The sequence below is a fragment of the Podarcis filfolensis genome (genome assembly GCF_964270895.1).
Source record: "Podarcis filfolensis genome assembly, chromosome: 8".
Classification (NCBI taxonomy): Eukaryota; Metazoa; Chordata; class Lepidosauria; order Squamata; family Lacertidae; genus Podarcis; species Podarcis filfolensis.
The window spans coordinates 32,947,296-32,973,126 of NC_139611.1; the positions used below are offsets into that span (position 1 = coordinate 32,947,296).

At 44.2% G+C, this 25,831-nt stretch overlaps 1 long non-coding RNA gene across 1 annotated transcript; it reads left to right on the forward strand.

The window, feature by feature from the left end:
* Nucleotides 1-7: 7 nt before the first annotated feature.
* Nucleotides 8-25,217, forward strand: LOC310768279. The gene is made up of 3 exons (XR_014551255.1): nt 8-172; nt 22,120-22,201; nt 24,936-25,217. It is a non-coding gene; the product is annotated as an uncharacterized lncRNA (long non-coding RNA).
* The last annotated feature ends 614 nt before the right edge of the window (nt 25,218-25,831 follow it).

Consider the following 25,831-nt stretch of genomic DNA (forward strand, 5'->3'; position numbering starts at 1 on the left):
TAAGGGCAGCAGCTGCAGCTCTGAAAGAGAGGGCTGGCTCGCTCTCCTTGCGCACGCGCACGAGACCTCGCCTGACGGGAGAATGAGCGGCGTTAGGTGGAGGGAGGAGAGAAATAGATGGATTTGTGGCGCCGCCTCCTCAGCTTTTGGATGTACCTCATCCTTGACTGAGGTGAGACAAGATTTGTTCCTCTCACCTAATCTTGAAATATATTGTTGTTAACTTGGGATCTCCTTTAATAATAATAATAATGATAATGTCCTGTGATATTTAAATAACAGGAAATAATAGTAAAGTTTAACCATTTAAGGCAGAAATGTTTACGAAATTAACTTCCAAGCTAATTTTAATAAACTTTCAAAATTCTTTATTTATTTATTTATTATTATTTGCTTCCCATGGGGCCTCTGGAAGCGATTTGCAATGTACAGTAATGACGTATGTAGAAGTTATGTATACAGAAACCGCATCTGCATAGAAAAACAATTTTAGGGACAACAGCAGCAAATCTAGAAACAGTTTAAAAGAACGCATACTAACTGAGAAATATTTTAAAAGGCTTTTTGAAAGAGGACTGAAATGATTATTATGTTGGGTTATATTCCATTTTTGCTTGACTCAGAGTAGACCTATTGAAATCAATAAACATGGGTAACATTAAGTCCATTAAATTCAGTGAACCTACTCTGAGTAGTCCTGAGTAGGATTAACATTGGATATGATCCATAATTGTGTGTTTGTGTGTGTGTGTGTGTACATACAGTACTTTTTTGATTAAAAATAAAATGTGCTGGTACTTGTATCTTGGTACAAGATACAGCACAAAATGGTTGACATGGGCAGTGGAAAAAGAGGTGGTTGCACCAGTGAATACATCCACACACACTGTTACTATATTAGGCTCCAGAACACATCATATACATTTATCATATTTTTGTTTGGCTCACCTCTTGGTCTGGGTGCCTAACACTGAACAACAGACCACAACCAACCACGATTTGGCATAATGTGTTGGGTGCTTCCTATTATCTTCTTGAGTTAGAATTCCACACCACCTTATTTCTCTTTCTTTCTTTCTTTCTTTCTTTCCTTCTTTCTTTCTTTCTTTCTCTCTCTCTCACCGACCCACCAATCAGGCAATAACAAAGAACCCACCCACATTATATGCCAGGGATAGAGAACCCTCCACTCTCATAATCACTGAGGGACTACTCCAACTCCCATAATCCATGACTGTTGGTCATACGGGCTGGAATTATAGTCAAACCCCATTGCTGTAATAACTGTGTTTTAAGGGCATGTGTTCGTGTGTGGTGGTCTGGCCTTGCCCAATGGAATATGCCTTCCCAGTGTGCTTCTTAGCCTAAAAAATTCCCCATTCCTGATTTAAATTATCATTTAACCAGAATGAAAGTACTGTAATGGAAACTTCAAGTGAACTATCTGTTTTAAGTATTAGATTATCTATTAATTGTTGTAATAAATGACATTTGTTTTGAATTATGGAAATGTTTGATAAATTCTGCTCTTAAGTTTAGTAATACTAAATAATGTAAATCAACTCTGATGATTTATAATTTCCTGAGATTGGAGGACAATTACTTTTGCATTCCAGTACATTAGGTGCAGTAGAGTAGATACAGTCATTAATTACCTTGGGTGCCAATTACCTTGGGTGCCAATTCATTAGATAAGGAACTGTTTGCTTATCTGCTAAATCAGTATTCATGATAATGAATTTATTGTCATTAAATTCTACAATCTAAGCTATATAATTCATTTATTATGTTGATTTCCCATGTACTTAAATATGCTCTTACCTATTGACAGCATTTCTGGAGGTGAGCAATAGCCCCAAGGCTTCATTTTGCTTCTCTGCCGCCACTTAACAAAATATTGGCAGGCTGGCAGTGCGATCCTGCATGCATCAACTCAGAAGGAAGTCCCGCTAACAGACCATTGAAGGTCTGCGAACCAGTTTGGGGACTCCCCCTTTTAGACGGCAAAGTGAGATATAAATGATTGGCAATAAACAATAGCTATAACTGACAATGAGGGGACGCGGGTGGCGCTGTGGGTAAAACCTCAGCGCCTAGGACTTGCTGATCGTCAGGTCGGCAGTTGGAATCCCCGTGGCGGGGTGCGCTCCCGTTGCTCGGTCCCAGCGCCTGCCAACCTAGCAGTTCGAAAGCACCCCCGGGTGCAAGTAGATAAATAGGGACCGCTTACTAGCGGGAAGGTAAACGGCGTTTCCGTGTGATGCGCTGGCTTGCCAGATGCAGCTTGTCACTCTGGCCACGTGACCCGGAAGTGTCTTCGGACAGCGCTGGCCCCCGGCCTCTTAAGCGAGATGGGCGCACAACCCTAGAGTCGGACACAACTGGCCCGTACGGGCAGGGGTACCTTAACCTTTATAACTGACAATAATCACAACTCTTGTCCTTCCTTCCCTTCTTTTTCCACCCTCTTTCTTCTTCCAATCCAACCCATCATTCTTTCATCCCACCAGTTTATCCGAACTATTGTGTTAGAAATCTAGGTTTTATGCACAAAACCCTGCTCTCCTGTTGGCTATAATACAAATAGCCTGTTCATTTAGCCTATCTGATTTGCATATTCATAATTGGACTAACCTCTATGACTCCTCCAAAACCTCCTGCGATGATGTTGTCTTCTCCTTCCGCTATAGCTCACTAGTCACCCCAGTGTAATATGGCTTTGGGCAACAAGTGTAAAACGAGGGGAAATATTTACAAAATTAGGCAATGTTTTAAATGCCCCTGCTTGAGACCAATTGCAAAACCTTTTATCATGAGAGTACAACACTTCAGAAATTGGCAAGAAACAGAGGCCAAATGAATGAGCCTCTTTCCAACTGTGACTGAGATTTGGCAGACATGACTGGAGGTTCCTCACTCTTTCTGAGGTTGAGAATTGTTGGGAAACTAGACAGCAGTGCTCCCAATATTTGATGAAATGCAGCCTGCACTATGGAAAGTAATACCTTACCTTGGACTGCACAACCATTAATACTCTTAATGCTCCCTGCCATTCATGCTAAGCATCTTTACAATGCTGTTGAATCACTGTGTCTGGGATTCCCAATCATTTCTTTTCCCTGAGCTGCATATTCTGAAAGACCACATTCCCAGGACCCTGGAAGTGTTTTTGAGATGGGGTGGGGTGGCAATCAAGGCAGTCCACTTAAAATGGAAATGGAAATGGGTTCTAACTGAAAATATAGTTTATGAATATTATTAGGATACCCTGGTTCCCATCACAGAACTATAGTTCTCAGAGTCATTTAAGAGTCAATCCGTATTCCCAAGGAACTCTGGGAATTGTTGTTCTCTGAGAGGAATACAGACCTCCTAGCAACCTTAACACCCATAACAAACTACAGTTCCCAGGATTCTTTGGGGAAGCCATGACAGTTTAAAGTATTATGCTACTGATTTACATGTATAGTGCAGATGCAGAGCAAGTCTTGCTGAAGAAAAAATCTTGTGCAAAGTCTACTCATTTCTCATTAACCTTTTAGAGTTACTTTGAGAATGTAATAGTGATGGTCCATTATGCATTGGACTTCTAAGAACCTTTTGACAAAGTCCCACACTAAAGCTGCCTGAGTACACTTAGGAGTCAAAGGATAAGAGGAGCAGGAAGGAGAGAGGGGAAGGAGTCAGGTGTGTGTATTACCCTAATGTGGCTGATTTTACAGAGCAGTGAGGGGACTGTAAAAAAGACATTAATGGCTGCATCCAGACAGGATTATTGCATTAGTTTTCCTAGTTATAATGCTAGTGCTGTGCCATTTTCTAATGTTCCTTTTACACTTCACTACCTGCTTCATTATGGAACTGTGGCTTTTTTATTGATGTATCACCATGTCCCCCTAAATTTCATTCACACCCTTGACTATGGTGTGACACAGCAGCCAGCGTCATTGGGCATGTTGCCGCTGTGTATGCAGATGTGCACTTCTGTTTTCCCTACGGTTCCTCCATGAAAATGACAGGAAAGAACTGTATGCCGGAATACAACCCCAAATTTCGTCCCAGTGTGTGATCCATGAAAACCTCAGGGATCTTGCATCTTACAAACCTCCCACGATTTTGCGGGTTAATGGGGTTGCAAACAGATTTTGTTCTGGAAGCAATTAGCACAGAAATGAAGGCTAAACCTCCACCATATTCCTGTGGATTTCTAGAAGTAGTGTTTAAGTCACATGAAAGATCACATAAAACATGTAAATTATCAGATAAGGAAACACCAGAAAAATGGAATAAGGTGCTGTCTGAATGCAGGCTGTGTCATGTTGCACATCTGAGTGCCAAAGAAGCGTAATGTTCATTGACATGAATGCCTACAGTGACAATAGTTCATTCAAGGAAGATAATCTCGTTTTAGAAGCCTGCCACCTTACAGTGTCACTTCTGCTTTTAGGCTAGGGAACCTTTTTCAATATGAGGGTTGCATTTCCTTGTTGGCAACCTCCCAAGGGTCGCACGCTAGTGGTGGGCGGTGCCAGAGGCAAAAGTGAACTGAGCAAAATATATGATCTTGTACAGTAAGCTATGCTTCAACCATGCAAAAATCAGCTTTCCATGCGTGCATGCACTCACTTGTCCCTATATACACACACATTTCTTCATCCAGGCAAACAAGAAGCATTATCACAGTTCAAAGACATATTCCAGCCAGGCAAAGTACTCAAGGGGGTGTGTGTCCTGGGAAAAGTCTCAAGGGCCTCATAAACTTGGAGAACTACATTCCATTCCTGGGCCTATGGTGAGTCATGAGGGCCAGATAACAAAGGCTTGAACACTGCATTCTAGCCCTGGGCTTGAGATTCCCTCCTCCTATTCTACTGTTACGTAACAAACCTTGGAGCCTACAAGCTTCTTTTTCATTGGTGAAGTCACCATAATCATATTATTCTGAGTCTCATGAGATGCATTTGGAAAGGGTTGTCTCCTCTGCGGCAGGATCATTCAAAGAAAGTTAATACAGCGGGATTATGTTAGCTATCCAATTTGGTATGGTAATATTGAGCTTTGCCAGCAGTGTCTCCTTAATTCTATTTATTAAAACCCCTGCATTCATGATAGGCTGTGGTGTTCTATTACTTTGTCCTCAGAGAGTTGGTTCTGTGACCAGTGTCCTCCTTAGAAAATAGGAAATATGCTCTCTTGATTTTGAGCCAAAGTGCTCTAGATTTCATCTGTGCAAGGTTAAATATATGCCCCAAAGTAAACACAAAATTAAATACAAAAATCCCTTAAGCTCTTCTGTTTGAAATAAATCTCAAGCCTCCTGCCCCACCACCACCTTCTTCTTGAAAAACAAAAACAAAAAAAGTATTATGGAAGATGATACATTCAGAGCTCTGCCTGGAAGAAAATTTATCACTCATCAGCTCATAAAGATACCCTCCTTCCAAAGTATTTTGATCTGTATGTCTGCGTGTATACACATGAGGAAATGACATGACCACAGTGTGCAGTGAAGCAGTCAACTGAAATCCTTTTGTAAGCTCTGTCAGTGCTTTTGGTGGATACTGCTGAAAAGTGAATTTTCTCTATAAACGAGCTAAAGCTGGCGCATTGTCCGGACATCTGCACAGAGTAAAATAAACATCCATTTCAATAATGTATGGAATAAATCCTGCTCGAGCTGGCCTGGAGGGGATAAACAGAAGCATTACACAGCACATCCTCAAGCAAGGGGTGGGGCATGCACTTTTCCTGCCAGCCAGATCTGGACACCACCGATTGCATCATGAAGAGAGAACATGCTTTCAATTTATGCCGTGCAGCCCGAGGCACTGTTGCTCCTGTACGAATGCGCCTTGCTGTGTCTGTGAACCAAAAGCCTCAGCTACATCTCAGATAGCCTGCTTTTTCCTATGCCAGTGACACTCATTTTGTACTCTTAATAGCAGACTGTAGGACAGTTGGATGCAGTGCTGGCTCAAAGGTGTACAGGGACTTAGGGTAACCATTTATGCATTAGCTTCCCCCTACCCACCCATAGGGAACGTACCATAGAGAAAAGAGGACATGCATTTGCATAAAATCAGCATATGCTAAGGTCTATGTGCAAATTTAGAAATAATGACTGCAGCTCAAATACAAATATAGCCTGTCTCACAACAGCGAGGAAGACTTTGACCAGGCAGCACACGTGCCTGCTCAGTCTGCTGTCCAGCTACTCACTGTTCCTGGTTGACAATGAGACTCCTGATCTCCCTTCTTAGGGGTCATTTTATCTTTAAACTGGACATAAACTGGGCAGCCCTTCAAATCAAGGACATCTTCAAATAGAGAACTGCCCTCCTATGCTTCTTCGAACAGTAGATTGTCCTCTATAAAGTAGGACATGAGACTACTCTAGAAAACGCTCAATGGGGCCCCTATTGCTCACAAGTCACGACTGTCATCACTGCTCACTGAGTTCTCCATTCCTTCTGGACATGATCTGCACCATTGCCCAGCAGAAGGCAAGACTGTGAGGCTCCAGTGGTTTAGCCTTAGTATGTTCCCAGTTATGCCAGCCCCTGGTGCTAGGGATGCAAGAAGGCATCGTTTCCCATTCTACCCCGTAGTTGCCACATACAGAACAGTTTCTTTTCTGTTGCAGTTCATCTTTCGCCAAAAACTCTGTTATTTGATTCACTCTCCACACTGGCAAAATGTAACTTATGATATTCCACCCTATTATTTTCAGTGCTAAGGAAATGCAATGCAAATGGGTGTGTGGAATCAATTACTAACATTTGTGGACTGAAAGCAACAACAGCAGCAAATACCAATCGTATTCACTGGATTCATTTCTGTTCTGGGCATGGGCTGAATAAGTGAACATCAGCAACCTTTTCATTCCTGTTTCCATTTTTGTCTGAATTCTCCAACATCCCTACCTGACGCTGGACCTGATTATGTTTTTCTAGTATATCTCTGACCTATCAGTGCAGGCTAGTAACAGAGAGTAGAGCCTTCGGCAATATATCATGAGGCAGCCAGGGCAGTAACGCTTCCAGTGAGATCAAGGATTTTACCAGTATGTCCCTAGTTTCCTCTGTGAGTCATTGGGAGGTTTTGCACTTCCAAGATAGGAAGTCAATCCGTTTTAATGCCTGTCTGCTCAAATGTAATTCCTCAGCTGTCATTTTGACAAGCAGATCCTTCAGCTTGAGTCTGCAAATAGCTGATGTCCACCCACCATTCCTTTTATCACCTTTCTGATTATTACAGAAGCTCAGTTTGGAAACCCCTCAGAAGAGTAAAGCCTGGAGATGATGGATGTCGAAATCTCCACATTTCTGCCTTGAGTTCCTTGAACCTAGTAGACAAATTTAATTAGTACACAACTTTGAATCTCCCAACAAGAAAGAAAGAAAGAAAGAAAGATTCTTAACTAGAATTGAATGTCTTCAATTTTATATGCAGGATCCCAAATTCTCTGGAATAGCTGTAGGACAACAAAGGGAATAAAGCCCAATGCTGAAGTGGCTGTAAATTAAGTCTTGCTGATACTGCATGATTTGCCTTTTCTTTACTTCTAGCCCTCGTGTTAATGAGATGCTCCACAGGGGTAAAAGAAGTAGGGAAGGGAAGGGAAAAGGAAGCAGAGAGCACTTTTGATGAATTAGTAGGGGCGAGGAATAAATGGATCTGGGAAATGAAAATGTCATCAGGCCACGGCCTTAACCTATTAACCATTGATACAGAGAATTTCTGCCGATTAATTCCCATTGCAAGAGGTATGAGAAGGAGTTTGTACTGGTTGGCAGCAGGGGCAGGCAGGGGGACACATGTAGTAAACTACTGAATAAAATAACTTGCTCACCAGGGCCCAGAAGTGCTCACTTGGAGCCTTCATTACGTATCTTAAGGTGCATAGCTGTCAACTTTTCCCTTTTCTTGAGAGGAATCCTATTCGGAATAAGGGAATTTCCCTTTTAAAAAGCAAAATGTTGACAGCTATGTTAAGGTGCCCAGTGCAAATGTTACTTTATAACCAGGCTTTCGGCTGCTAACAATAACAATAATTTATTTATATGCTGCCCTTCTGACTTGGTTCCCTATGGTAAGGTTACCAGACATCCCCGTTTCCCGGGGACAGTCCCCGGATTTACAAATCAGTCCCCATACAAAATCCATTGCAGTTGAAAAGTGTCCCTGGATTCATTGAAAAAAAATCTGGTAACCTTACCTATGGCCTTTTAAATGTGTTTGTAGGAAGGGTTTTATTGGTTTGCTATTTTTTAAATGTGTTTTGTATTCCTAATTTATATTTTTATTTTGTGAACTGCCCTTTGATCTTTAGATTAAGGGCAGTATACAAATTTAATAAATAATAATAATAAATTCTCCAAACACATTCCCTCCAGATGTCTTGGACTACAACTCCTATCACCCCCATACTTCAGACTCTACAATTATATGGTTCTATGAGTTGTAGTCCAACAATGCCTGGAGGCCATACATTGTCAATGCAGTGGTACCTCGGGTTAAGTACTTAATTCTTTCTGGAGGTCCGTACTTAACCTGAAACTGTCCTTAACCTGAAGCACCACTTTAGCTAATGGGGCCTCCTGCTGCTGCCACGCCACCGGAGCCCAATTTCTGTTCTCATCCTGAAGCAAAGTTCTTAACCTGAAGCACTATTTCTGGCTTAGTGGAGTGTGTAACCTGAAGCGTATGTAACCTGAAGCGTATGTAACCCGCGGTACCACTGTATATGTGAGCGTATATGAGTGTGTGTGTGTGTGTGTGTGTGTATGAGTGTATATGTGTGAGTGTCTACTGCCACATGCATTACTATTTGCCCGACACTAGGACTGGACCTGACTTTGGATGTGGATTCTGCCTCCAGGCAAGTTCACCTCAGAGTCTCTTCTGGTTGGCTGGCCTCGCACTCCACTGAGCCCTGCACATTGCTCAGCAACAAGACTGTGTGTGTGTGTGTGTGTGTGTGTGTGTGTGTAAAAATCAGTCCCCCACTGTAATGGTTCTAGGGGTTGCTTGTGCGTAAGCAGGTGCCTATCTCCCCGGCTGGGTGCAAACACCTGGCTGGGTTGCCAAAGTGAACCTTTTCTGTCCAGACAGCCACTCACCCGTGGCTGACTCAATCGCTGGCAGAATCCGTCAGTGGGCGTTTCTTAAACTTCTTCCAGCAAAGAAGCTCTTTGACGCCTAGTCTCCTCCTACTCTCTCTGCGCGAAAGCCTTCTGCGCAAGGAGGGCGTAGGCAGCGGAGGACCCTTACTCTCCCCGCTGGTCCCCGGCAAGGAGTCATGGGACCGCCTCGCCGCTTCCCCCATCTGCCCCCCTTCTCCACTGGTGCTACGCTGATTCCCTTTCCCAGAAGATGGGCTGCTTCTCCTGATCCCTGGACGCTCTCCGGAATCCCTCTGGCTTTTGCTCTCTCCCTCCGGCACTGATGGCAGTTCCCTGACACCCACCTTTTGGGGACTAGAGGCACATCTGGAAATCTTAAGAAACTATCATGGACACCACAAAATACCCGTTTCCAAGAAGATGCTCAAAAAACCCCACCCCCGAAAAGGAGGGGAACCAAAATTACACAAGGTAAGACATATGTGCCAAAACAAAATACAGGCACAAACAGCCACTCTACCCCAAAAACAATAGGCAACCCTCCCCAACCAAACCAAGACACAATTCTTAAAATGTGAGAGGAGCAGGGGGCCTTGGCAGCCACAAAGAAAGGCACTGTGGTGCCAAATTAGAGACCACTACTGTAGAGTAAAAGTTGTAATGCAACAGTACATTTTAGAAGCAATTTTGAGGGTTTTTTGTAGGGGCGAATTAATACAAATGATCTTCCTGCAAAATTCTAGTGTAGGAAAGTATGCTTATTTTGCCATCTCTAGTGTTCCAAGAAAGAGAGACTACACACTGTAGATTAAGTGTTAGAACTAAGACAGTTGCTGCACAAAACTTTGCTATTATTTGCTACAGTGAAAAAGTTACCCAAACTACCAAGATAGCTGATTGCAGTGGAGGGTGGAGAGAGAGAGTGGCAAAAATCCACTATATCTTTATACTCCCAAATTTAAGAGACAAGCACCTGCTACATCTGAGATTGACTTACAAATGCCTGAAGCAAGGCAGATGATAAACAATTGCATGTGGTTTTTCTGTTTGTTTTTTATTGACAGCATAAAATTCTAAATTTAAACTGCCAGGTAGGAAGATGTTGCATGGATTTTAAATGATGCTATATCTCACATTTATGAGCAGTCTTTTAATAGAAAAAGAGCCCGTCTGGTGTCTGTGGCTGATAGCAAGCACGTTAATGCAGCACTTTGGGAGTGCAGAGAATAATGTGGACAAAATGACTCTGTACTTGAAGGCAGATGAGAAGTAATTGTCAGCGATGACTTTGGAAGATAGGAAGCTGCCTTTAAGTGAATCAGGCGGTTGGTCCATTTAGCTCAGTATTGTCGAGCAATACTGGATTTAGGGTGGTGTAGGCACAGAGGACACTGAGCCAAGGAGGCACAAAAGAATAATATTTTTTTAAAAAGGAATTATTGTGAAAATGAGAAGTATTTGGGTGAAGGGTGCCAAATTTTGTCCTCGCTCAGGGCGCCATATTACCAAAGTCTGCTACTATATTGAGACACTGGCAATAATTCTCCTGGGCTTCCTACAGAGTCTTTCCAATTCATACCTGGAGATGTCATTTGGGATTGAACCTTGGATTTTCTCTCTACAAAGCATTTGCTCTACTAATGAGGCATGGCTGTGCCTAGGGAAGCTGCCTTATACTGAGGCAGGCCATTCATCCATCTAAACCAGGGGTCAGCAACCTTTTTCAGCCATGGGCCGGTCCACTGTCCCTCAGACCATGTGGTGGGCTGGACTATATTTTTTTGTGGTGGGGGGGGGGGGAATGAACAAACTCCTATGCCCCACAAATAACCCAGAAATGCATTTTAAATAAAAGGACACATTCTACTCATGTAAAAATACGCTCATTCCGTGGGCCGGACTGAGGTGGCGATTGGGCCCCATCCAGCTCATGGGCCTTGGGTTGCCTACCCCTGATCTAAACGGAGGAAAAGCACATCATCTAGGCCAATGAGGGGGTGCAGCTTGGAGAGAAAGGGTGTGGCCTGGGAAGTGGGCATTGCCTGAGGGTCAGATGAAGGGACCTGGAGTTCCATATTTGGACCTAGGCTAACAACCTCTAGTGTACATATTTTAAAGGAAGGAAGGAAAATGAAATAAAGGAAAAAGTCAGTCCTATGTTGTCAGCTGTCTGGCATCATCTCCTATTTTGAGCTTGGCCACATCTGATAACAAAAATATTACTTGACAAATGGATTAACAGAGAAATTGATTGACAGAAGTTACCGTACATGGTAAGCAGGTGAAGAATCCATGACAGAGCTGCTGCCGCTTCCCATGCCCTGCTGGGTCCCACTGCCTAGGGAAGGAGGTTGGGAGCAGTCTTTTCTCCTAAGCCTGATGAGTCATAACTCAATGGTAGAGCACAGACATTGCATGTATAAGGTCCCAGATTCAATCTCCACAATTTCTGGGTAGGGCTGGGAACGTCCTTTGCCCGGAGAGCCACTACCAGTCAGTATGGACAATGCTGAGCTGGGTGGGCAAATGGTCTGACTCAGTGCAGTTTCCTGTGTCGATATTTAATTACATTCTTTATTCAGAACCGCAAGGATGAGAATAATTTTGAAGGAAGGGCCATCTGCCTTGCATGCAGAGGATCCCAGGTTTAATCTTTGTCATCTCTAGGTAAGGCTGGTAAGGAATCCTGTCTGAAGCCCTGGAAAGCTGCTTCTAGTAGGTGGACCAGTGGTTTTACTCATTAGAACACAGCTTCCTTTACTCCTAAAGCAGGGGGGGGGGGTGGAGTCTGAAAGCCTGGACATCAAATGCAAACCTGGTGCAGACCCCGTTTACTCATAGATACTAGGGGAGCAGCTACCATCCTTGAAATGTATGAAGTGGGTGTTGGATAAAGAGAGTTTGGCAGATTAGTTTGCTGGCTTGTATAACCCTTTTACTCATGCTTGGAATCCCATCCTAGAATAAAGGAAATAGCTACACTCTACTGACTTTCAGATAAGCACAATTGGGACTAATTGGCCTGCCCCAGACTCATTGAGCCCAGACTCTTGGCAGTCTCCATGAAAGGAAGATGAAGGAGGCTGTTGGAAAGCAGCTCAACAGCTTTGGCTTCGAGTCCTTTGGCTGGGCCTCAGATATAATCTGTAGCCTAAATTTACTTGCTTTTTGTGATCCTTCATTCTTCCTTGTCCTGCTCTGAGCCTGCTAATTACCCAGAGTTCCTTCCCAATATCATAGAAACATTAGTCCATCTAGCTCAGGATCATCTGCCCTGACTGGTAGTGGCCCTCTATGAATTCAGATAGGGGACACCCCTAGCCTTACTTGGATATGTTTCTGGGGATTGAATTTTGGACCTTCTGCTTGCAAAGCAGATACTCTACCACTGAGTTATAAGCATTCCCCATTCTCTTCATTGGGTCATACTGGAAGTAGAACATTGACAGCCCTACCCATGAACTTGCTAATCCTCTTCTAAAACCATCCAGGTTGGTGGCCATCACTGCATCTTGGGGAAGCAGATTCCATAGTTTAACTATGTCCTATGTGAAGAAGTACTATATTTTGTCTGTCCTAAATCTTCCAACCTTCAGATTCATTGGATGGCCTCAGATTCTAGTATTATGAAAGAGAAACTTCTCTCTGTCAACTTTCTCCACACTGTGCATCTATCATGTCCCCACTTACTCACCTTTTTCTAAACCTAAAAGCCCCAAATATTGTAACCATTTCTTATAGACAACTTGGTAGTATCCCATGAGTTTCAGAAGAGTACTCACTATGTGAGGATAATTTACAGTGGGTCTGCATTAATACCTGGAAACAGCAGGAGTCACAAGAACTTCAGTAACTGTATTTATGAATCAATAAAAGGTCAACATCTGCATAGAGCAGCTAGTGCTTGGTACATGGGTAAGACTAAGAGCTTGTCCACACTTCTGCTTGTCCCGTGCTTTCTAGGCGTGAGTTTGAGCAGTTTCTCATTTGTCCCGCCATTCTCCCCAGGAAAACCCACTGTTTACCACAGAAATGGGGGGGGGGGGTAAATCTGCAGAAAAACTGATTGACATTTGTTCCGATTTAGCGATAAACAGTGGGTTTCCCCAGCGGAAAGTGGCAGGACAAATGGAAGTGTGGTCAAGCCCTATGGTTCCAGCTAGTTCCCACTGAGCTACGGAGGGATGTGTAAAATCTCTCAATTTCAGTTTCTTTTAGTTTCTCATTTCCTCATTCTTAAGTTCATTTTTCCTGCATTTCCACATCAGTTTGCTTTAAAAAAAAAAGTCATGAAAATTCATTAGTGTTTTAGTTCAAAGGGTGGTTTAACAACCAATCTCTATTCCCAAGGAACTCTGAGAATTGCGGTTCTGCAAGAGGGATAGGTGTCTCCAAGCAATTCCTAGCACAGCACCTATAATAGACTATGACTCCCAGAATTCTTTGGCAGAAGCCACAGCTGCTTAAAGTGATACCATACAACTTTAAATGCATGGTGTGAATGTGGCCTGTATGTGGAAGGGGACATTCCCACTGAAACAAAACAAAGGGCCTTCTCTGAATTTAAAAAATAGAGTGTTAGGCAGTGAGGTATAGCCTGACTTTCTCTCTGACACCCTCGTTTGCTCTATCAACAAAGCCAGCCCACTCCCTCAGCAAACAAATCATTATTATTCCATATATAACCTGACTAATGCCTTGATTTTCCCATAGCAGAATCCTAAAAGGGTTTCATTTCTTCATTTTCCCTATGATGCTTAGTGCTTAGACAAGTGGAGACAGGGGCGTGTCTTAAATAAATCTCAGCAAAGCTAACTGATAGTAATTTTATCTCCAAAGAATAATGCAAATGGAGCAATCTCATAGTCAGGCACCTACAAGATTGTCTTGGCAAGATGCCAGCTTTGACTCACAAATGTTCCTTGGCTAAATTGGATCCAGATGTTTACATGACATAAAATATTAACAAACATCTCCCAGGGGCAGCCAATAGTTATTGAGCTAGTAAATTAATAAACGAATCCAAAAAAAGAAAGAAAAGAAAAATCATTAGGGTGGCACCCAAGTCTTTAGCCAAACATCAGCTTTAGTTTATTTATTTTAGTAAAAGAAGGATGTGTTGTTCTAATTTAATTAATTACAGTCATTTAAAAGTAATGTTTGCCTGGGTTATTACTGAAAGGTTATGCAGGATAACATTTAGGAAAGCAACCCTTATCCTGTTTATGTAAGTGATTAAAATTGTACTGCTTGTTCTTTTCTCAAATGTTTCCATGCCCCCGCCCCCACCTCTCATGAAGAAACAGGGTTGAATTAACAATTATATTGAGTGTGCGGCAGAGATGAGCCCAACTCATGTGGTTCCTGCCATGGTTAGGTGGAATGTCACTGTTGCAGAGATTGTCTAGAGGCTCATGGAGAAGAATAGCGATGGCTACTAGCCATGATGACTATGCTCTGGCTCAAGGCTTGGAGGCAGTAATACTTCTGAATACTAGTTGCTAGAAACCATAGGAGGGGAGAGTGCTCTTGTGCTCAAGTCCTGCTTGCAAGTTTCCCACCAGCATCAGGTTGGCCATAGAATGCTGGTCTAGATGGGTCATTGACCTGATCCAGCGGAGTCTTCTTATGACCTTATGGTCTTCTTGTTCCTATCCTATTCTCCGAAGCAAAGCTGAGAATATAGTGGCAGCCAAGTTGGAGAGGGGAAAGTTCTAAGCAGTTTGGCTGGAGGCTATATACAGTTCTGTTTATAAGGAGCAAGATCACATCTTTCTTTAAGTGCTCATGAGTACAGTCGTACCTTGGAAGTTGAACGGAATCCCTTTCGGAAGTCCGTTCGACTTCCAAAACATTCGAAACCAAAGCGCGGCTTCTGATTGGCTGCAGGAAGCTCCTGCAGCCAGTCGTAAGCTGCAGAAGCCCTGTCAGACGTTCGGCTTTCAAAGAATATTTGCAAAGTGAAACAGTCACTTCCAGGTTTGCGATGTTCAGGAGCCAAAACGTTCGGAAATTAAGCTGTTTGACTTCCAAGGTATGACTCTTAAGTCAAGCCAGGACTGTTGCTGGGCAGGGTCAGCCTTGGGCTGCTTGCACACATTTTATTCTAGAATCGATGGAGCCTGAGTCCTTGCTTTTCGTACATAGTCCACACACAATCTAGATCTATTTCATTTCTTCTTGTTGTTATTGTTGGCATCCGTTTATCTCAAGAGACAATTGAGCGTGCCTCCTGGGGTGAATCTCTGCAGAGCACAAGCCTGGGCAGTGTATATGGAGGTCCTAGGCTTCCCAGTTGTCAAGGCCCCACCTTGGCCTCACTGATGAGGCCTTAGGGACTCTACTCCAGATTTTTTGCTCTATAGGACTCACTTTTTCCCTCCTAAAAAGTAAGGGGAAATGTGTGTGTGTCTTATGGAGCGAATGCAGGCTCCGCAGCTATCCCAGAAGCCAGGATAGGAAGAGGGATCGCTGCTTTTGCTGCGCAGCAATCCTTCTTGCTGTTCTGGCTTCTGAGATTCAGAATATTTTTTTTCTTGTTTTCCTCCTCCAAAAACTAGGTGCGTCTTATGGTCTGGTGCGTCTTATAGGGCGAGAAATACGTATGTAGGGTTTACTCCTTATCCTTTCCTTCTCCCAAAGATGTACCACAAGGGAGAGGGTACAGATTTTCCCTCAGGGTTTACCCCCAAAGCCTTTCTCACAAACGAGTATAGCTGCATGATGGGAAATGTAGTTCAACAACATCTGGAGGGCCCAAGGTTCCCCATTCCTGGGATAGAGACACTGTAATCCTTTGCTGCCCAATGCTGCTGTGGTTGGTTCTCCTCCTGGGTAAAAACCTTGATCTTTTCCCTCTGTAATTAGCTTCAAACTGGTACATCCAGTTTAGGCAGGTGTTCCATTTGGTTGCCACTTTTGCAATAACCACAGCAGTCAGTTTGGGATTCAGCATGACTTTGCATCTTAAAAATGCAAGATACAGTTGGCACTATGAGAGTGAGATGTTATTGGGAACTGAGCTTCACTTTTTGTTTCATTTTTGCTTTTGTTTAAGAAAGTGTGTGTCAGCATTAAGTCACACATCAGTGATGGGAGGAAGAAGGCAATAAATCTAAAGTTCATTGGATCATTTGCTGTAATTTCATAAGACAGGAATACAGGAATATGAGGGTGACTGCTTCAGTGTTGCTAATTTGCAACCTGGGTGTTATCTTTAAAAGCCAGTGCAGGCCTGATTTATATATTAATTTTTTAAACCACCACATTTTAAGCAACACTAGGGGCTCAGCTATACAGCTGCAAATAAAAAGTTTTAAGTGTGTTGCAAAGTGCAACATACAAATGTGACACCAGATGGCAGCAGTGAGCTATGGACAATTCAATGTATTTTTCAAAACTTTTTAAAAACACCATTCTCACAGCATTTTTTTATGTGTGTAGATTCCACCTAGGATAAATAAGAATATTAAACTTTTCCATATATGGTTTTCCTTGATCTTTCTTTGTTTTGGCACTTTTAATTCTTGTTCCCAGCTTTGAGAATCACTGTGCCAAAAGGTGCCAAAAACACCCCCCCACTAGACAAAAAAAAACCCCAAACACCACAAACCAAGCTAACATGAAGCATGCTATAACTATATCCTCACACATTCAGAAATTTCTCCAAAATACCTATGACATAAATGCTTTTCAATTTCAAGCAGAAAGTGGGAGATTAATTTAAGCATTCCTTTATTAAAACTGAAATGTAAATAAAAACAATCATATTTGCCATTGTATTAACCAATTACAGTCATTATAGAGAAAAGTAATTAGGTTCCCCTTAATAGAGGAAATATTAAATTGGCTTTTAATGATGCCCCAATTAACGGTTGTTATTGCTGCAATCAAATCAGGATTTTGTGCACTTATTAGTGTAGCAGACCTAAGTCTAACAGACCTAAGAAAAGCAATCTCAGTCGTATCCAGATACTGTCCAGGACAAATCAAGTCTTGGACAGTGTCTGGATAAGACTGTGCTTGCTTTTCTTAGGTCTCCTAGAGTCACCAACAGTGTTGCCTGAAAGCAATTTCTTCTTCATCATCATCATCATCATTATCACCATCAGTAGTAGTATACCACCCTTCATCTGATGATCACAGGGCAGTTCACAACATAAAAATATAAAATGAGAACACAAACTACACAATAAAACAAAAACAACCCCCCCCAAACCCCCCTCCCACAAACACATTTTTAAGGCCATAGAATGTTAATCAACCAAAAGCCTGGTTACAGAGAAACCTTTCCACCTGGTGCCTAAATATATACAGTGGTACCTTGGGTTAAGAACTTAATTCGTTCTGGAGGTCCATTCTTAACCTGACACTGTTCTAAATCTGAGGTACCGCTTTAGTTAATGGGGCCTCCTGCTGCCGCTGCACGATTTCTGTTCTCATCCTGAAGCAAAGTTCTTAAGCCGAGGAATTATTTCTGGGTTAGCGGAGTCTGTAACCTTAAGCGCATGTAACCTGAAGCGTATGTAACCCGAGGTACCACTGTATAATGAAGGTGCCAGGCAAGCCCCCCACCCCATGGAGAGCATTCCCCACCCTATGTAAGCTTTGCTGAGTTCTATGGCCTATTGCAGGTGTGGTGAACCTTTAGCATTCCAGATGTTGCTGAACTACAACTCCCACCATCAGCCCCAACAACACGGCCAATGGCTGGGGATGATGGGAGTTGTAGTTCAGCAACATCTGGAGGGACAGATGTTCCAAACACTTAGCTTCCGGCAATAGCAGAGATTCTCAAACTCTGGTCTGTGGACATTGGTGGTCAGCGAGTTCCGTACAGGTGACTCACAGAACCGTCAAGGCACTTGCTAATTGTTTGTTGCTATCTCTGCAGCTAACCTATCAATTCATGCAGTCACTTTTAAGGCCTCTCTGCCAGTGTCCTCTGTTAGCCTGGGAACTTAATGTGGTTGCAAAATAAATTGGCGGGGAGATAAAAAAAAATTGATTGACTGCCAATGCAAAATCACATTCTCTCTATCCAGCATTCTGCAAGTTCCTTTACAAAATACTTGGGGGGGGGGGGAGGCTCTGTTTGTTGATCTCTTTTCTTGTTGTTTTTTAACCCATCCTATAAAGGCAATATTCAGATCCTAACCATTTGGGGGGACGGGACAAAAAAAACCATTCCTAATTAACTGGGTTATCTATGCACTCTTTGTGATCTTGACATTTCCCATGATTGCATGGCATGCGGCAAAGCATATCCCAGAAATAGAAATTTCCATTTACTTTCTTCTGTGCTACGCAGGAATATCTTGGCATCAGTTCATAATACATTAGCTTCTCAGTAATGCAATAGCAGAGCTGGCTATCTGGCCTCGGCTAGGGCTATTTCTGAAGCTTATTTGATTTTCTTTTTAGCAATATTATAAATAAAGAAAACATGCAGCTTAACCACTGATAAGCAGATAATCTGCTTGGGCAAGCAACTTGGAATCTTGTTGAAATTGCCTTGTAGCTGAACCTCAGGATCTCAGACTCTTGCTTCACTCCCCACTCCCTAGATTGGGGTAGGGAACCTTTGGACCTCTGACGGGGAGGAGAAATGGGATGAGGAAGTCAATCCTGGGGAGGGTTGATGCGGTTTGGGGGCAGTGATCCGGATGCTAAGGAGGGGCCGAGGGATCTGGCAGGGAAAAATCTTGCCTTGGTCATGTTGGACATTCTGAGAGTGGAGGAGGAATCGGGTGGTGCAGCTGCACCTCTGCTTCCCATCATCAGAGCATTTTGCACCGCCAGGGAGGCACCCGAGGATGGATAGGCCAGTGAGCTGATCAACGCACCTCCACTTCCAGGTATACAATGCTGGCTGCACCGACTTAAGCAGACCCAACCTACTCACAGGAGGGATTGTTTGCTTGCTTGCCAGAGGCTCCGGACACCAACCATGTAAATGACTGCACCCACCCTACTCTTCAAAAGATGAGCTCAGGGTGTGTGTCAAGTGTTGGGGACAATATGTTAGATTACGCCTAGCCACATGCCATAGTGCTCTGACTTGCGTACCTTGTAACCTGATTTATGTTTGAGCTGTGTAGTGAATTCTGGAAAGAAAAGCCTTTGACAGTAATTGAGCTGAGAGTACTGCACCTACAAGTGCCTCAGCCTAGCTTAAGGAGCACAGGCCAGGCCACGCTGGACATTTCACCTCTGCCCACTCCCCACCCCTCTGCATGTGCAGCCTGAGGTGACTGCCTAACTCTGCCTAATGGTAGGGCCAGCCCTCTCACTGCCGCTGAACTCAGCAAAAGGGCTTTAATTAAACAACTTAAATGAAAACAAGAGCAGCATGTTCCAATAACCACAGTTCCAAAGGCAAAAGAGTATTTATTTGCTTACCCTAAGGTTACCAGACGTCCCCGTTTCCCGGGGACAGTCCCCGGATTTACAAATCAGTCCCCATACAAAATCCATTGAAGTTGAAAAGTGTCCCCGGATTCATTGAAAAAAATCTGGTAACCTTAGCTTACCCTCTTTCGAGTATCATTCTTGGGATAAGCAGGGGGGGGCATTGTGTGTGTGTGTGTGTGTGTGTGTGTGTGTGTAACACCTAGAAGCAGGGGGTGGTTTTGTCCCAGGAAAGATCCTGGTGAGCTTGCATAGGAAAGGCACCATGCCATGTTATGTAAGGGAGATATTCCCAAAGCAGCAGCCCAGGGCCCCATCCCGTAGATTGCATAACAAGTTCAGGGAACGAGCCAAATGTTCTCTCTGATGCAGGAGTGGAATGTTGGTTGGGCGTTTTGACAGCCACCGCTGGCGTTTCTCTTTGGTCTTTTTGGAGTAAACAAGGCTTTCAAGTGCCCTCTGTTAGTTTACACGTGCCAGATGATTGCGGCTGGATGCTTTCCCTCTTCCAATTTCACAGGCTAAATAGAAAAATTAGGAAAACACACGCTTATCCAAAAAAAAGTGGCGGGGATAGAGAATGTAAAGTGGTTGGGGCGTATTGGGCACAGTCTGTAACATTGTGGCTTTAGCACTTAAGATGGGTGGAGAACTTCTGATTTTGGAGCTAAATGGGGCCCTCCAGACCTCACTGTCTGCCCCCCTCAGGACTCCTCCTAGGCCACACCTCTCACCAGCTCTGCTTTCCATCCTCCTTAAGGGTGAAAACCACCAAACAGTAAAAAACAACAACACAATTAATCATTAGTATGATATATATCTCTCTCTCTCCCTCTCTCTCTCTCTCTCTCTCTCTCTCTCTCTCATCTATCTATCATCTATCTATTTATCTATCCATCCATCATTACAATAAAAACATCAAAGTACCAGACCTTTCCTTAAAAACAATCGGTCCCCTCTATCACATCTCTTCTTTATTTTCACCAACTCCATTCCCTGCATCCAGTAGTGTTTGAAAATGGGGGAGCAATTTAAAATAAAACAAAATATAGAGGGTTTTGTTTATCAATAACTTGCATAGGTGGCACCAGGGAAGGCAAGTACGTGCCAAACAATGAGCTCGCCCCTCACTGTTGGACTTCTGTCATTAAAATATACTGTTATTTTTGTTTCACAGATCTTAACATGCCCACCTAGAAATAGACTTTGCCTCATCATGTGTGTTCCCCCAGAACTTTTCAGGTGTCATCACTGATAACTGATAAATTGACATTTAAGTGAGTTAGGATTGTGCAGCTGCATTTCAGGTTCACTCAATGTTTTAAGGACGATTTTAATACAAACAGGAGGCCAAGCACCCAGCACACAGAGGCATTTGTTGGGGGCTATGCACCCCACTGTGGGTTAAACCACAGAGCCTAGGGCTTGCCGATCAGAAGGTCAGCAGTTTGAATCCCCACAACGGGGTGAGCTCCCGTTGTTCGGTCCCTGCTCCTGCCAACCTAGCAGTTCAATAGCACGAAGTGCAATTAGATAAATAGGTACCGCTCTGGCGGGAAGGTAAACAGTGTTTCCGTTCGCCAGAAGTGGCTTAGTCATGCTGGCCACGTGACCCAGAAGCTGTACGCCCTTGGCCAGTAAAGCGAGATGAGCGCCGCAACCCCAGAGTCGTCCGCGACTGGACCTAATGGTCAAGGGTCCCTTTACCTTTATGCACCCCAGCAGGGCCCACCAGGGCTGATGCCTGGTTTGCCCTCCCAAGCACCTGCTGCTGCTTGACTCCCAGAGGCTGCATTGCTGCAGCTTCCAACCTCCTCTTAATGCTTGTGTGAGAACCTAAGAAGAGCCTGTTAGATCAGGCCAGTGGCTCATCCATTCAAGCATCCTGTTTTCATAGCAGCCAGTCGGGTGCCTGTGTGGAACCCACAAGCAGGATCCGAGTACAAAAGCACTCTCCCTATTTGTATTTCCCAGCAATTGGCATTCAGAAGCATGTAACCTCCAGCAGTGGAAGTAGAACATAGCCATTGTGGCTATTAGCCATTGATAGCCTTTTCTTAATGTTTGCCTGTGCCATCACCAGGGCACCAAAGTGGCAACAGGCAGGCTGCCCAGGCTACCACCTTCTGAAATATCTGTAACCAGGCCTGACGATCTGGCTAATGCTTAGTTTAAACTAAAAAGAAAGCAGCATTGTCGAGGGTTTATCTCCACCTACTGGTGGAAGGTTACACCTGTTTTTCCAAACTCTTCTGCGGTAGGATTTCCAAAGCACGCCTTGTTTCCTGACTGGCTGAGGCACTCTGCAAGTCCACAGCATCTATCTTGATAAAACACTTCATTTCACACAGGCATGGAGAGGGTCAGGTCTGTCAAACTGGCCCTTGGAGCTGTCTTCAGGGCGTCTACCCTCTCCAGCCTTGCTTCACACCTTCAGTTTCCCTAAAGAGAGCAAAAGAGTGTGGAATCCAGAACCCAGATGCTATGGAATGGATTATATGGGAAGAATTAGGTCATAGGTTGGCATTGTGCAAGGAAAGGACTGTTATTTGCTTGCTTGCTGCTTTTTTATCTTTCTTTATAGACAGAATAAGTTTACATAAAAAGAGGTGAGGGAGAGACAGAGAGACCAGCCTTACAAACAGGAAGAGAAGTGGAGGGGAAAGGTAAAGGCAGCAGTGGCTCAGTATTTCCCAGCTGGAACAAAGCGCTGAGCTATAAGCATTTAAAGCTGAGCTTCCCTTAGGTAAAGGTAAAGGGACCCCTGACCATTAGGTCCAGTCATGGCCGACTCTGGGGTTGCGGCACTCATCTCGCTTTATTGGCCGAGGGAGCCGGCATACAGCTTCCAGGTCATGTGGCCAGCATGACTAAGCCGCTTCTGGCAAACCAGAGCAGCGCACGGAAACGCCATTCACCTTCCCGCTGGAGCGGTACCTATTTATCTATGTGCACTTTGATGTGCTTTCGAACTGCTACATGGGCAGGAGCTGGGACTGAACAATGGGAGCTCACCCCGTCGCGGGGATTCAAACTGCCGACCTTCTGATCGGCAAGCCCTAGGCTCTGTGGCTTAGACCACAGTGCCACCCGTGTCCCGAGCTTTTCTTAGGAACACAGAAAACAGCCTTACACCATCAGATAATTGATCACTCTAGCTCAGCCTTGTCAACACTTTGAAGACGCTCAAACTCAGGACGAAAGGGAGAAATGTGCTAAGAGGAAGGCACACTTGGCAAACACTCACCGTGATCAACTCCTGCCTGGAAACCCATGTCCTTACTGTGGAAGGACGTGTGGATCCATAATTTGGCCTCCACTCACTTATGGACTCACTGTTAAGATTGTTTCATGGAAGACAATCTTATTCAGCTATGAGTGATCGCCAAAGAAGTATCAGCAGCAGCAGTTTTCCAGGGTTTGAGGTGTGAGTCCTTCCTAACCCTGTCATGCATTGAACCTGAGACCTTCTGCATGCACCTACCACTGAGTATGGCCCTTCCATCCAGTCCCCTTTGGTACTTGCATTTTAAATAGCCACCTCTGGCTGCTCTGCCTTCCCTGTTCTGCAGTATATCCTTGTTGGGGGACACACTGCTTTGCTCTGCTAATGGACTGAGGCTTCACTAAGCAAAGCTTTTAGTTACGTTTGTTTGGGGTTGTACAGATGTCTTTCTTTCATCACTTCGTCCTATAACTGAATTACATGCTAAAATGACTCTGGGATAAGGGAATCAGTGGAAATTGTTGCTTCAGATTGATGGTCCACTACTGACAGAGCACTCATGATGCAATATAAGCAGCATACAAGCAGTATCACTTGGAACACCATGCCAATATTCTTCATATCTCGGAGTCCAATGAGGAAGATGCCACATAAACATAGCTGGACTCAAGTGACATCATTACCAGGCTACAGTATTATTTTTGCAGGCCTAGTTTCCAGCAGCTTGAGCTGCTAACTAATCAAGACAGAGTGCTTGGAACAAAGCCAGCTGAGTCAATTAGCTTAACCAAAGACCTGGACTTAAGCTGCTCTGTAAATCATCTTGTTCAAGTTTCACAAAATAATGCAGCCCCTTTGTGGTTGCAAGATGCCGGGCCAAGCTTTCAATAGATGAGGTTCATTACCAAAGCACAACAGTGCAGGAATGTGAAATGCATGTATGAAGAAAGAGGAAACTCATAAAAGGAGGAGGAGGAGGAGGAGGAGGAGGAGGAGGAGGAGGAGGAGGAGGAGGAGGAGGAGAAGGAGAAGAAGAAGAAGAAGAAGAAGAAGAAGAGTTTGGATTTGATATCCCGCCTTTCACTCCCCTTCAGGAGTCTCAAAGCGGCTAACATTCTCCTTTCCTTCCTCCCCCACAACAAACACTCTGTGAGGTGAGTGGGGCTGAGAGACTTCAAAGAAGTGTGACTGGCCCAAGGTCACCCAGCAGCTGCATGTGGAGGAGCGGAGACGCGAACCCGGTTCCCCAGATTATGAGACTACCGCTCTTAACCACTACACCACACTGGGTCTGAGTTCTCCTTGAGCTGACCTGCCTGAATTCACTGCACTACTTGCTTGGCCCTTAAAGCTCTTCCCTTTCCCTTGCGTATCTTTGAGATGAACTCACAGCACCTCCCAGAATTGTGCTTTCCAACTGCCACCATCTTCTTCCTCTTCTTGTTATGTTTTTGCAGCAATCTTGGTTGAAACTCTTTCATAAGATATTTCCTGTTTTGTTTGCTCGAGTATTTTGACCATTTTCATTCAGAGGATCTAGAGCGGATGAAGTTCTGGAATGTCAAAACCAGTATTGTTGCCATCAACAAAAGTTGAGGCGAGGGTGGAGGAAGGCAGGCCTCTAAATTCCTTCCTAGTAGCAATGACAAGATGCCCATTTCCATACCCCATCTCACTGGCTGCTCAGGGGTGCATGAATAGGGTTGCCAGACCTCCAGGGCTGACATGAAGTCTCTAGGCTTGCCAGGTCCCCTCAAGGCAGCAGAGGGAGGACTTGTGCCTTGCAAGCATCATCCTGGCAGGAGCTGATTGCAAATTATTGCATTGACTCTCTCATGAGTCTTCCTACCTCCAGTCTCCCAATTAACCTGTCTCCAGGGCTCAGTGGTGGGAGTGCAGGGGAAGGATCACGAGGTAACACTCCCCATGACACCCACAAGGGACATCCCAAAGTCTCAGGGTTGGGCGCTGAAATCTCAGGGTCTGGGGTGCTCCTGACCTGGAAGCCCCAACAAGAAGAGGAGCGTACAGAGTTCTGTAAGCACAGCACAGTTGGAAATGAAAGATAACAATCTCATTGGTAGGATGGATACAGTTCTTGTGTAGCAGTTTGTGTTGGGTTATGAGCCAAATAGGAAATAAAACAGCTGGCCTTTCCTCACTTGTATTTTCAGACCAACTACCAGAAAGGGGGAAAATATGGGTTCTTTCCCCCTCTGGTATGTTCCGGTCACCAGCTCTGGGGAAGTTGTACTGAAATGGCCACTGCAGGATAGCAGCAAGCCATTGTGAGAAATGGAAGTAACCTGCCTTGATCGGAGCAGCACTCCCAGGGTCCGAGAAGCATTTCCCCCACAGGAAGGCCACCACAGCACCCTTATGTTGCGAGCCGACCCCTCAAGCCTGGTACAGGCCTTTCATGGTGTAAGGAATAAAGCCCCATTACTGAGAAATCATGCAGATTGTCATTTGTTTGATCTTCTGCTAAATTCACCATGCTTGCAGCATACATTTCAAAGGGCTATGTTGCTGGTGTTATTTGTGAGTTAGAGAGATAGGCATAGGTTGCACCATAGCTCGCCAGCACACTTCCAGTGAACTTGGTTACCACTAACACTTTTTAGGGTTCTGGCAAAGTATGGTGGATTTGGGGACCTTGGCCTTACGCAATACACACAGGGTCTTAAGCAAAAGCACACAGTATCACTTAACACAGATTTGTTATTCCTTAGACAAGGGTAGCAAGTGTGGAAGGTATGTTGGACTACAACTCCCATCATGCCTAATCATGGGGTCTGAAGGCACAGCAGCCACCACTTTGCTGTCAGTGTCTGGATGGGTGACTGCCTGAGAACCACATGTATACCCTGTTGGGTCCCATGATGGAAATAAGGCAGGATATGAATGTAAGAAAGAAAAACCTGAAGGGCATCATGCTGCCCATCCCTGCCCTAAGGTATGCTGAATATACAGTCTATTTGTAAATTTAAAGCATCAGTGGCAGTTCTAGTAAACAGTCAGCCCATTCCTGCTGTGAATAGCCTCTGTTGACAGCTCACCCCTTAATGAC